This window comes from Vicugna pacos, chromosome 22 (genome assembly GCF_048564905.1).
Source record: "Vicugna pacos chromosome 22, VicPac4, whole genome shotgun sequence".
NCBI lineage: Eukaryota > Metazoa > Chordata > Mammalia > Artiodactyla > Camelidae > Vicugna > Vicugna pacos.
The window spans coordinates 21,128,134-21,140,784 of NC_133008.1; the positions used below are offsets into that span (position 1 = coordinate 21,128,134).

Here is a 12,651-nt window from a genome sequence, read left to right on the forward strand (position 1 = left end):
GGGTATGGGACCCTTGTGACTCAGATTCCCAAAGGAGCCACGAGTCTCTCCACCAAAACCAGAAGAATCAGAAACCCAAGAAGCCCCAGGCGGCCCTCCCCAGGCAGGGAAATGTGTCCTGGGTGCACTGCCACCACGAACTTGAGGGAGGCTTGCTCGCTGACTCAGACGGTCTGTGAATAAGCAAGAGTATCAGGTGGACCTGGAGCCTATGCAGGAGGCCCCTCACCCACCCCAGGGGAGCCATTTCTTATCACCAAAGGCTGCGTTCCTGGGGCGCGGGCCAGAGGCTGCGAATTTACTCCCGGACACAAGGAAATTGTCCTTCCAATGGCCTGAATCGGAGAGGCTGGCTTAGAAGTGCAGAGCTAGCTTTCAAAGTCCAGCATGTACAATCCCTTCGGCAGCACACACAGGACGATTGGGTCTGCCAGACCCCTCCTGAGTTTTAAGGGGTCCTGCCCAAGCCCCAAGGCTCCTTCTGCCTATCCTGTCAGCCTCACCCACTGGAGAGCCTTCATCTGGGCTGGTCGCATCCCCGCACAGTCCTCCACCCTTCACTTGCATGGGAATTTGTCCCACTGGGCCAGGCCTCAGAACCAAGAGCCTGGGGCTCCCTGACCAGCCCTGGCTGCCTCAGAGCAGGGCTGGGACCTGGTCTCTTCTCCCTCCAGCAGCAATTCCACCTTGCTGGGAATGGCAGATGCTCCTGAGCTGGTTGATACTACCTGTGGCCCTCGGGGCCAAAGATCCACAATGCCTGTTAAACTGCCATGGTAGGTGGGTGCCCTGATGGAGGGGCAGGGGCCAGGCATCTGGGGAGGGGTGGGCGTCCGCTCCAGCCGGCTGGGGCGGTTGCTAGGGTCGACACTGTGTACACAACAAGACCGGCTCACGTTCCCTCACAAACAGCTCCTGGCAGTGCTCCGTTTGCTGGCCGCCCACGCCGCCCTGCTATCCCACGCCAGCCCCCGCTTCCTGGGGGGCCCTGGACACCGGAGGGGGAAGTAAAGTTCAGGAACTGGCCGCTCGCCCGGTGGAGCACCTCACCCAGGTAAACAGCTGTTTCCTGCAAACTGCGAGGGAGCCGGGAGAGAGATTGACCTTGCTCCGTTCCTTCTCGGGGTGGTTCTCACGCATCCTCAGGGCCCCACCCAGGGTCTGTCTCTAATGGCTGGGGACCTCACTGTGAACACCCCACCATGTCCCGCCCTGCAGTCACTTGAGATGAAACAGGCCAGCCCCCAGTCAGGAGGGAGGGGGAGGCCAAGCAGGATGGGGCGCCCTGGCCTGGACATAGGTTGCCTGGGACCCGAGACCAGCCCTCATCCCTTCTTGTGTCTGAGCCGTGTGGCAGGAACCCGCATTGCATCCACCTCTCAAGAACCATGTGGCCCTGGAGGGCTCCAGCCCTTTCTGGGCCTCAGTTTCCCCCTCCCTAAAGTGAGTGGTCCAGGCAAGTGTGTGTGCAAATGCCAGGTGTGTGATACAGGAAGTGTTCACACCACACATGCTTTTGTCACAGGCTGAACTGCCAGCTCTGGAAACTTCGGCATCCAGGAAAGTACTCCGCAAAGCTGCCACATTCCGGGCTAGAGAGAGGCCAGACTGGGGACTTACAGGATGCTCATGGCTCAAGTGCTGCTGTAGCATTGGCCCTCCCAAGCCCCACCTCTGTCAGGCTTTGTGGTGTGGCCTCTGGAGTGGACACAGTGTGGGGCCTCGCTCTTCTTTGGGGGACCCTGTGCTCATACTTGGTTGTACATGAGGCTGCAAAGGAAAGAGTTAACCTGGTCCAAGGCGGTCTGACCTTTGCCCCCAGCTCCTGGGCGATGAAAGCCCTTAGAAAAGTATTGCCTGATAAGAGTGTCTTTGTTTGCCTAGGGCCTCAGGCCACACTGGGTATCTATGCCAACAGCCGTGATTTGAGGTGGAGGTCTCCAGCCAATGCGATATCAGCTCACTCTCTGCAGGGGCTAGAGATGGCAGTCAGCAGTGTCTGTCTGCATGGTGAACCCCAGTGAAAACCCTGGACACCAAGGCTTGGGGAGCATCCCTGGACATTATCCCATGTGTGTCATCACACACTGGTGCTGGGAGAAGCAAGCACTGTCCATGTGACTCCAAAGGGAAGGGACAATAGGCAGCTGTGTGCTGGGAACTCTCCTGGACGCCGCCCTATGCTGACTGCATCCTTCTACTCTAACAGACCATAACTGTGAGTATAATGGTTTTCTGAGTCCTAGTGAACTGTCAAGCTGAGTGTAGTCTCGGGAACCCTCATATTCTGCAGCTGGTGTCAGATATGATGGTGGTCTTAGGGAACCTCCTAACTTTGCAGGGGCTGACTGCCATCCCAGGCCTGGCTGGAAAACCCTAAGAGTGGGGTCCTGGGGTGAAAAGGGGGCCAGCCTGGGCTCTACCCATGGACCTGCTGCCTCAGAAGGTCCACAGGGACAGCAGAGTGACGCCACCAGGCAGGGTCTGACAAGCTGCCAGAAGCCAAAGCTCATGCCTCTGCCCACTGCCAAGCTACACACTCATGCACCCCTCCACCCAGCAATCCTCATTCTGTGCCCCCTCCATGGTACTTCCTACCCCACCCTGCAGCCAACCTCGCCAACAGAGCTCCATAAACCTGGCATGTGAGCCAAGGCCTAATGCTCAGCAGCACCTGGTGGTGGAACAAAGGAGCGGATGAACACACGAGTGAATGAATGAATGAGTGAATGAATGGTTAAGTGAATGAACACTACTCACTGTCAATAGCCGACTTTCATGAGCCAGGTTGACAGTCCCATTTGGAGGCCATACAAGAACCTTTCAGGACACAGACCCAATTCCCAACGCCTTATGGAGGCTTGAGCCTTCCCGCCCCCTTGCCCCGTCCTCATGGTTTTTGGCAGAGCGGGGCGCGGACAGGAAAGTGAAGCCTGGCTGAGGCTACCCGCTGGCACAGAGGAGCTACAACTCCCAGGGCTCCTTCTTACTTATGGCCTGTAGATCAGACAGCCTGGGGTCCAACCCCAGGCTCCCCGACTGTGCAAGTGAACCCCACTCCAGATTCTAAGGGCATGCAGGTGCTCTGTGACCCATGCTTTCACCATGGCCTCCCTGCCCTCTATTCTACCTGATCTCCATTCCCTCCTGCCACCTGACCCCAAAGCACCCTGAGTCTGTGCCCCCCAGGCTCTCAGCCTGTGACAGCTCCCCCTCCACACCCATTCCAGAGTGCCTCCCTGATACCCCACCCAAGGAGCAGCCCCCAAGTCACCATCACATTGGCCTCTGGCTTTTTTTTTTTAATAAAAGTTTTTATTGTGAGTCTTAGATGTACACACACACAAAAAGAACCCTGTAAAGATGGTACAGCGAGCTCCTCAAAAGCAGCCCTCTTCCTCTATTGGGTCAAAATTAAGAGAACGACAGCAGTAGAGCACCTCTGACTGACCCAGACCCTCTGCATATGCCTCTTTGGGTTTGTCTAATCCCGTTCGTCCCATCAGAAGTGTGTGGCTCATGATCTTGTCCACTGTCCCCATCCTGTCCCCCAGCAGGTGGCAGGCACCCAAGACTCACGGTCTGCTGGTCACAATGTGTCTGGTGCCAGCCCACCATGTGGCCACGCTGGGCCCCTAGTAAGTGCTGCTGCATGTCTGACCTCACCTCCCATCGGCATCCTGCAGCCCCAGACCCTTCCAGTAACAGTGCAGTTCATGCCTCTCAAACCCTCTTGCTCTGGGGTGTGAACCAACCAACCAAGTGGCACCACACCCTAGGGGTCACAGGTGTTTCAGAGTTGAGGCTGACGGGGCCACAACGTAGGACCAGGAAGCACAGCGGAGACCTTAGCCACCCTGTGCTCAGTGTCCCCCAACCTCAAACATTACCGATGGCACCGGAGGCCCTGCCATGGGGCACAGAGCTCTTCCCAAGTCTCAGCACGTTTAACATTTAAGCAGCACAACTGCCCTGTCCTAAGTGTCCTGATGCTATTGTAACAAATTACCACAACTGGGTGGCTTAAAACAAAGGAATTTACTCTCTCATAGTTCAAGAGGTAGAAGTCCAAGATCAAGGCACGGGCAGGGGTGGTTTCTTCTGGAGGCTCTGAGGGAGATTCTGGCCCAGGCCTCTCGCAGCTTCAGGGGGCTCCAGGAGCCCCTCGGCTTAAGGCTACATTGTTCCATCTCTGCCTCCATCTCCACACGGCCTTCCCTTCTGTGTCTGTGTCTGCACTCTCCCTCTCTTTTCTCTAATAATACCTGCCCCTGGAGTCACAGCCCATCCTAATCCAGAATCATCTCAACCTGAGATCCTTAATTACAGCTGCAAAGTAAGGTCACAGCCCCAGATTCCAAAACATATTTTTGAGGGGACACAATTTGCTCCAAGACAGGCCCTTTGAGGGGTGACCAGTGCACTCCACTTTCTAGATGGGAAAACTGAGGCCCAGCAGGCAAGGGAATTGCCCAGGGCCACACAGCTCAGAAGTGGCCAAGTAGGACATGGAGTCCACTTCTGGAACTTGACTCCTGCATAACCCCGTGGACCAGCAGGTGGCTGGGACCGCAGAGTGTCAGAAAGGCCACATCACATGGTAGATGAGAGCACTCCTCTGGGAGTTCACAGTCACAGCATCAACCCAACCACGTCAGCTCTGCCAAGAAGGGGCCCAGCACAAGTCTCACTGTAAAAGGCCACTTCAGGCCCTGAAGTAGCCCTGGGCCCCTCATTTCCAGGCAGGGTCTCCCCCCCCCAAAAACCTGACACAGCCTGTTCCAGGACCATACACCCCTGCACAAAGTCCTTTTTCCCTGTCCCCACCCCACATCCATTTCCCCGACAGAACCCTGTGTAAATGGGTGGCTTCTTCAACCTCCCCCAACCCCCTTGCTGGCAGGACCCCACAGAGATGGGGTTACCCAGTACAGCATGCCTTCCCAGCCTCTGTCCGTGCCCACGTTCCTGTTGAGCACATCCCCCTATCCAGACAGCATCCAAGGGGTTGGGAGGAGTGAAGGCCACAAGGTCAGGGAGTGGCCCTGGAAAGGCGTAGCACGGCAGATGCAGTCACTTCTCCAGGGCAGCCCACAGTCCTCTAGGACCCTCCACAAGATGCAGCAACCCACCCCCACCTGCCAACCCCTCCCAGGCCTCGCTCTCTAGGAGCTGGCCTTAGTCAGGCCCATCAGCAATCATCATGGCAACTGGCCAGCCTTCTAATGAGATTAAGGGGAGGGGACGAGCTGAAGGCTGAGCTCTGTCCTGCAAAGCCAGAGCAGGCATGGGGGCCACACTACAGAGGGCCAGAGAGGAGCCAGGTACTCTGAGCAGAACTGTTTCCTGCTCTCACCATGAAGGTCTGCATTGTCTGGCCCTCTGCTCTCCCCCAGGCACTGCACTCCACCAGCTGAGGTAGCTGCCTCAGGGCCTTTGCACTGGCACTCCCTCCTCCAGAAGGCAGAATCTTCCCACTGGGCCAGCCCAACACTGCACCTCCTCACCCCCACAGGATTACCTCCTCCATATCACTACCCAAAACCACCTGACCGAGGTCTATCTCCTCCCATCAGACTGTCTGCCCCACAAGGACCCTGGCACAATGGAGAAGCTTGGCACCCACGTAGGAACTGAGCGACCAGACAACAGAGGAACATGTGAACACAGGAACAACTGCTCGGTGCACTCAGAATCCCAGGCAAGAACCATGTTTCTCCTGTGCCCACATGGAACTGCCCACTCCTACCTTTGGGGAAGCTGAGGCCCAAGGAAGAAGAGACAGCTCCCCAAGTGCACAGGCAAAGAATCACCCACGAGACGGAGGTGGAGAGCAAATCTCATCTTGAGTACATGATCCTTTTGGGACCTGAGTGCTGACCAGGACCCCAAGGGATTCGCACAACCTGGCCCAAAGTCCTGCTCCTCAGGGCTCACCTAGGTGGAGTCCTCAGGAGGCTGCCAATGGCAATGGGGCCCTTGAATGGGCCACCTTTGGGGGTTGTCCCCTAGGAGGGAGGGGCTAGGGCTTCGTCAGGTTCTCTAAGTGTCCAGGCAGCTGCAGAAGCCCATAGAGGGAGCCCTGGAGAGCTCCTGAAAAGATCTGCAAGTCCCTCACCCGCCAACCCCTCCCAGGCCTCACTTTCTAGGAGCTAGCAACCATCACCCCAAAGGACCCAGTGCTCACTAGCAGTCCCTCCCCATTACCCTCACAGCTCCTGCGGCCACAAACCTGCTTTTTGTCTCTATGGATTTGCCTGTTCTGGACATTTCATATAAATGGAATCATATAATAAGTGGCCCTTTGTGTCTGGCTTCTTTCACTCAACCTGATGTTTTTAGAGTTCATCCACATCGTAGCATGTGTCAGGGCTTGGTTCCTTTTTATCGCTGAGTAATCTTCCATTGTATGGATGGACCATATTTTGTTTACCCATTCATCTATTGATGGACATGTCAATTCCCACCTTTTGGTGATGGTGACTGGTGCTGCTATGCACATACGTGGACAAGTAAATGCGTGAGTCCCTGTTTTCAAATCTCTCAGGTACATACCTACAAACGGAACTGCTGGATCATATGGTAATTCCATATTTATCTTATTGAGGAGCTGCCAGACTGTTTTCCACAGCGACCACTCCATTTTACATTCCGACCAGCAGTGCATGAGGGTTTCAATTTCTCCACATCCTCATCAACACTTGTTAGCGTCTGTTGTTTTTTGATAGTAACCATCCTGACGGGGGCGAGGTGGTTTCTTACTGCGGTTCCGATCTGCATTCCACTGGTGACTAGAGATGTTGAGCAAGTTCTCATGTGCTTATTGGCCTTTTGCCTGTCTTCTGTGGAGAGATGTCTATTCAAGTCCTCTGCCTTTTTGAAAAATTGGGCTGCATGTCTTTTTCGTGTTGAGTTGTAAGAGTTCTTTAGATACTCTGGATCCTATTAATCCCTTATCAGCTTTGTGGTTTGCAAATATTTTCTATGGTCTTTTCATGTTCTTGACAGTCTTTTGATACACAGAAGTTTCTAATGTTGACAGGGTGCAATTAATCTATTTTTCTTTGCGTGTGCGTTTAGTGTCATAGCTAAAAATCCATCACCTAATCCAAGGCTGCGAAGATTTACACCTATGCTTCCTTCTAGGAATTTTTTAGATTGAGCTCTAACATTCAGGTCTTTGGTATGTTTTTAATTAACTGTTATCAACTCTGTTGCTGCCCAGTTGCATCTCACCACTGGCCCCCATGCTGACTGAGGGCCCCACTATGAGGAGAGGCAGGCTGCCCCCACCAAAGCGTGCCTGGTACACTGGAGTTTCTCATTACACATCTGCCGAGCACAGGAAGGAATAATGAATGAATTTGGGAATGAATGAAAGCGTCACAGGCATGTGGCCGAGCGCAGATTTCAGGCTTAGTCACCCCAGCCCCCGGCCCCCTGGCCGACTAAGACACTCCCCAGCTGCCTCCTCACTCGTTCCCAAAGTGTAAATACAGAACCAGATACACAAACACCGAGCATGCCTCGGAATGCCTTTAATCAGGCTCTGTGGCTGCTGCCAAATCCCCAACCCCGGCTGAATCAGAAGGTCCACTGTGAGCACGTTTTGTTTCCCCTGTTGGTGGCGGCTGCTGAGCACAGCCGTTCCGGCTGGGATGTAGGAAGGGTCCCTTGGGGTCTGAGTGAAGCACAGCTGGCTCGTGGGGCCTCTCTCCCCGAGAATGAGACTCCGGGCCTGGCCGCCAGCCGGGCGCCCACTCTAGGTGGGGCCTTGAAGCCGCCCTGGGAGGGGGAGACACGGGTTCATCTCTGTTTTACAAGTGGGGAAACTGAGGCCCTAGGGGATGATAGGCTTGCCCTGAGGTCACCTGGAAATGGGAAAGGGCCTCGGTTACAATCCAGACTTTTTCCCTAGCAGACCCCAACTCACCGGCGGCCCACGAGACCCTCCCCTGCCTTCTGCCCCGGGGTCCTTGCACCCACTTCTTTTCTGGAACCTTCCACGGTGCTCCTTCTCATCCTTTGGGTTTCAGCCCAAACATCACATCCTTGAGAAGCCTTCCCTGACCCCTTACTTCAAAAATAACCCTCTGAGTTAGCTCGGGCCATCGTAATGAAATACCACAGACTGGGTGGCTTAAACAGCAGGCGAGTATTTCTCACAGTTCAGGAGGCTGGAGTCGAGGTCAGGGTGCCGGAGTCGAGATCAGGGTGTCGGCGCTGTCTCTGGTGAGAGCCCTCTTGCTGGTCTACAGAAGGCTGCCTTACCCAATGTCCTCACATGGCCTTTCCTCGGGGTGGGCAAAATGAGAAATGTCTCTCTCTTTTCCTCTTGTAAGGACACCAGTCCTATCGGATCAGGAACCCACCCTTACAACCTCATTTCATCTTAGTCACCTCTCGCAGGCCCCATCTCCACATACGGTCACACTGGAGGTTAGAGCCTCCACACAGGAATCCAGGGGACACAATTCAGTCTGCAGCACCCTCTCACGTTGAAGTAGCCAGCCCGTGTCTGTCTAGTGGGGGCCAGCATGCCCTGACAGCTGGGGCCCTACTTGCCCGGACACTGTGGGCGCCTCAGGGACCAGCTCCCATCCTGAGGAAGTGACCATCGACAGTTGTATCTGGAATCAGGAAGCCCAAAACTGGTCCCACAGTCTGAGCCCTCCAGGTTAGCCTACCCTAACCCACAGCTAGCCAGGCCTAGGCAAAGCCCAGGGACCCCAGGATTCTCCTGGCAGGAGCCCTCAGGGTACAGGGTGGGGTGGCCTGTGAGGAGGGGCCTTCTCTGGGCCTGACCCAGAGTCAGTGAGGCAGGGCTGACCAGCAGTGCGCGCTGCCCCAGGGCTACTGGCAGCAGAGACATGATAGGGGGAAAATCATGGTTGGCGTTTCCAGAAAATCAGCTGCCCAAATATAAAGCAATGTGCCTGTTCACCAGGGTCACGAGCTGGGGGCCGGGTGGGAGTACTTGCAAGGCAGCACGACAGAGCAGAAATAGCCCAGGGTGAATCAGCTCTGTTCCAGATTCCCACCCGGAGAGTGTCCCCCAAAGTACATACACACCCGGAACCTCAGAATGTGGTCTTGTTTGAAAACAGTTTTCGCAGTTGTGATTAGTTAAAGCTCTTGAGGTGAGGTCATCCTGGCTTTAGGGAGATCCCTAAATCCAATGACTGGCATCCTTGTAAGAAGACAACACAGAGACAGACAGAGAGGAGGCCACATGGAGGTGGAGGCAGTGACTGGAGTGATGCAGCTCCAACCAAGGAAACTCAAGGGTTAAAAGTAGCCACCAGAGCCTGGAGAGAAGCCTGGGATGGATTCCCCCTCGGAGCCTCCCGGAAGGATCCAACTCTGCCCACACCTTGATCTCAGACTTCTAGTCTCCAGAACTATGAGGGGATAAATTTCTGTTGTCTTCAGCCTCCCAGTTTAAGGTATTTGGCTACAGCAGCCCCAGGAAATTAACTGCTGACGAGCAGACTCCATGGGGACTCAGAAAGAAGGCAGGGCCACTTAGAGTCAAGCTTGGGGACCCTGAGATTGTGTGGTTGGGGAAGGTCAATGATGAGAATCCTCCAGTCGATAGGCCAGTGTGAAGAATGAGGGAGTAAGGGTCCAGGGAGAGGGAACAGCAGGGGCAGAAGTGCAGGCCCAAGAAGAGAGGAAGGACAAGTCCAGGCCAGCTGATGGGCAGTCACTGTAGAGTAGGCGGGAGGGCAACACTGGTGCCCAGACTAGGACAGCACAGGGGGCAGTGAATGTCCAGCTGGAGACCCAGGGGCTGGTGATACCACAGGGGACTCATCAGGTAGAGGGTCTCAGCACACTGGGGGCCACAGAAGGGCTCGCGCCTAAGACATGCCACCCAGAAAGGTCCTGAAGGCATGCCTCCATGACCCCAGGCCAACCCCACCCCAAGGTCCTGGGGCTGCACTGGGTGGAGCAAAGGGGATGCAGGGTCTCTTGGGCACAGAGCTCGGTCCTGACTGCACACCTCCCTCTGGCCTGCATCTGGGCACCACATCCCAGGAGGCTGGGGCAGGAGCCAGGGAGCAGAGGCCTTAACAGTGTGACTGCCCCCAGCCCCCTGTAGCCACTGACTGCAGGGCTATAGCACATCACCATCTGGACCACAGGGGGCTGTGTGCAGCAGGCCAGGAGAGGCAGGAGGGGCCTCAAGTGAGAAGCAGGGGAGCCATGCTTCGCAGGTCCACATGCGGCCCAAAGGCCAAGTCCAGTGCTACCAGCAGGACTGACCAGAGACGCCACCCACCTGATCCGACATCTCGGAGTCCATGAGAAAGGAGGCCGAATGTCCCATGGGCATGAGATGGCCTGTCAGCCCAATCCTATTTGCCTGAGCACCAGGTTCCTGCAGCGAGGCCGAGCATCCCCTAGGCAGGCAGCCTAGCCCAGCACATGGGGAGGCCCTGTCTGAATGGCCCAGGGCACCTGGCTTCACCTTTGATCTCTGGAAGCTCTCCCAGCCTCCACGGGGGCTGCTTGGCCTGAGCCCAGCAGGAGGCTCTGGGGGAGGTCCTGGGGCTGGGGAGCTCCAGGCCAGTGGGGCTTCCAAGAGTGAGGCAAACAGAATACAGTAAACTACGAAACAGATCAGGCTTGAAGCAGTTACTCGGAGCTGCTCGTGTATATTATGACTGCATTCTAGCATTACTTGATTTCTGGAGCTGAGATCTAGATCTCTGATATTTTTAAGTCCAAACCCCTTGGACACTGCAGCTCTTTCCGGGTTTTGCCTATCCACAATTCATTCTGTGCAGCTAATTAAGCTGAACAAGCCTGGGAATAAAGTCTGGAACAAGGTTAATAAAGTTACTTGCCTAGCAAAAAAAAAAGGGGGGGGGGTGGTCAGGACAATGCACACTCCTGACCCCAGCAGCCTTGCTGGGTGGCAGGGCACAGCGGGAGCGGTGCTTTCGCGGGAGCAGGAACCCTGACCCCAGAGGCCCTCTAGGTCCACCCCCTTCTTGGGCACTATACAAGTGTCCTGGGGCTGCCACAAACTGGGTGGCTTAAAAAATAGGAATTTGAAGTGGGGGGTATAGATCAGTGGTAGAATGCATGCTTAGCATGCACGAGGTCCTAGGTTAAATCCTCAGTACCTCCATAAAAAAATTTTTTTAAAAAACCCACAGGAATTTATTCCCTAACCGTTCTGGAGGCCAGAAGTCTGAAATCCAGGTGTGTGCAGGATCGGGCCCTCCTGGATTCTCTCGGGAGAATCTGCCCCAGGCCTTTCTCTTGGCTTCTGGTGGCTGCCGGCAGTCCACAGTGCTTCTGGGCTTGTAGACGTTACCCCTGATCTCTGCCTCCATCTTCACAGCCCTCTCCCTGTGTGACTCTGTTTTCTCTTCCTGTCAGGACCCTGGTCACTGGATTTAGGGCCCACCCTATTCCTAGATGACCTCACGCTGACTTGGTGAGATCTGCAGAGACCCTGTTTTCAAATGAGGTCCCATTTGTAGGTTCTGGTTAAGCATGAATTTGGGGAGACTCTCTTCAACCTTTCCCAGTCACCCAATCCTGTGTCACCTCGAGTCCCACACTAAGAACCGTCCCATGGTGGCAACACCTCAAAGCCCAAGTCCAAGCCGGCTCCAGCAGCCCCTGGGCCCCCAGGCAGTGCTATCCCCTCTGTTTCCTCCATGGTCGCAGCACACGTCAGCCACAGAGGAAATGACCCAGACCTGAGAGGCAGGTGGCGGCAGCATTTGCAGGGCCATTTGGCAGCATCCGTTGGGAACCTGAACAATGTTCCTGCCCTCTGACCTGTAATCCCACTTCTGGAAAGCTCTCCTGAGGGAGCTCGTCCAAAAGGCAGATTTATGCACAAAGATGTTCCTGCACCACCAATAAGCAGAGGAGGGAGCCTGAGCTGTGCTGCAGGGTCAGGCCAGGGCCTCGCCTCCGGAGAAGAGCAGAGGATGCGCTGGAGGTGGACGGGGGAACCTGCCCTTTGTTGGGATTTCTGGAATGTCTCTGGTTGGTCCGTACAGGTACAAGTGAACCCAAGATAAGGCTGGGCCACCCCCTTTCCAGGGACATCCCTAAGTGGGAACAGGAGCAGGAGTGTGCAGGGGGCATGGCAGGGGACAGGGAGACCGGCAGCCCCAGAAATGCCCCATAGGACAGGAGAGAAATTCTCCAGGTCAAAGGCAGGGCCACAGCAGACCACATAACCAGGGTGCCCAAGGCCACCTGGCTCAAGGCTGGGACCGAACACTCCAGGTTCATCCTCTACAGGACAGAGACTGATGTGAACCTGAAAACAGGCCAGTGCAATGGGAGTTCTGTGAGGATGAGGGGTTCCCTGGAGGCTCTGGGGAGGGATGCCCCATCTGCATGGAGCTGGGGAAGGGGAGGCTCCTCCAAGTCACCTCCAGAGGTCAGAGAGGAGGTTCCGCCCTACTTAGGCCAAGGAGGGGAGTTGTGGGAGTGTGATCTCACATGTGGACAGTGGGTCACAGATGTCTGTCTGCCCTGGTGGACTTAGGGGATGCAGAGATGCACCCCTAGCTCTGGGCAGGGCCCCTAAAAGGGCATGAGAGGTGGGTGGGACAGGGCAGGCGTGCTAAGGTGACATAGGTGGTATTGGGTGGGTGAAAGGTTCAGAAGCCC

General features: G+C 55.6%; 1 protein-coding gene across 8 annotated transcripts in view; it reads right to left on the reverse strand.

The window, feature by feature from the left end:
- Nucleotides 1-12,651, reverse strand: part of CRTC1 (CREB regulated transcription coactivator 1) — a 73,825-nt gene that overhangs the window by 31,797 nt on the left and 29,377 nt on the right. The gene's annotated exons all lie outside the window — the stretch shown is intronic.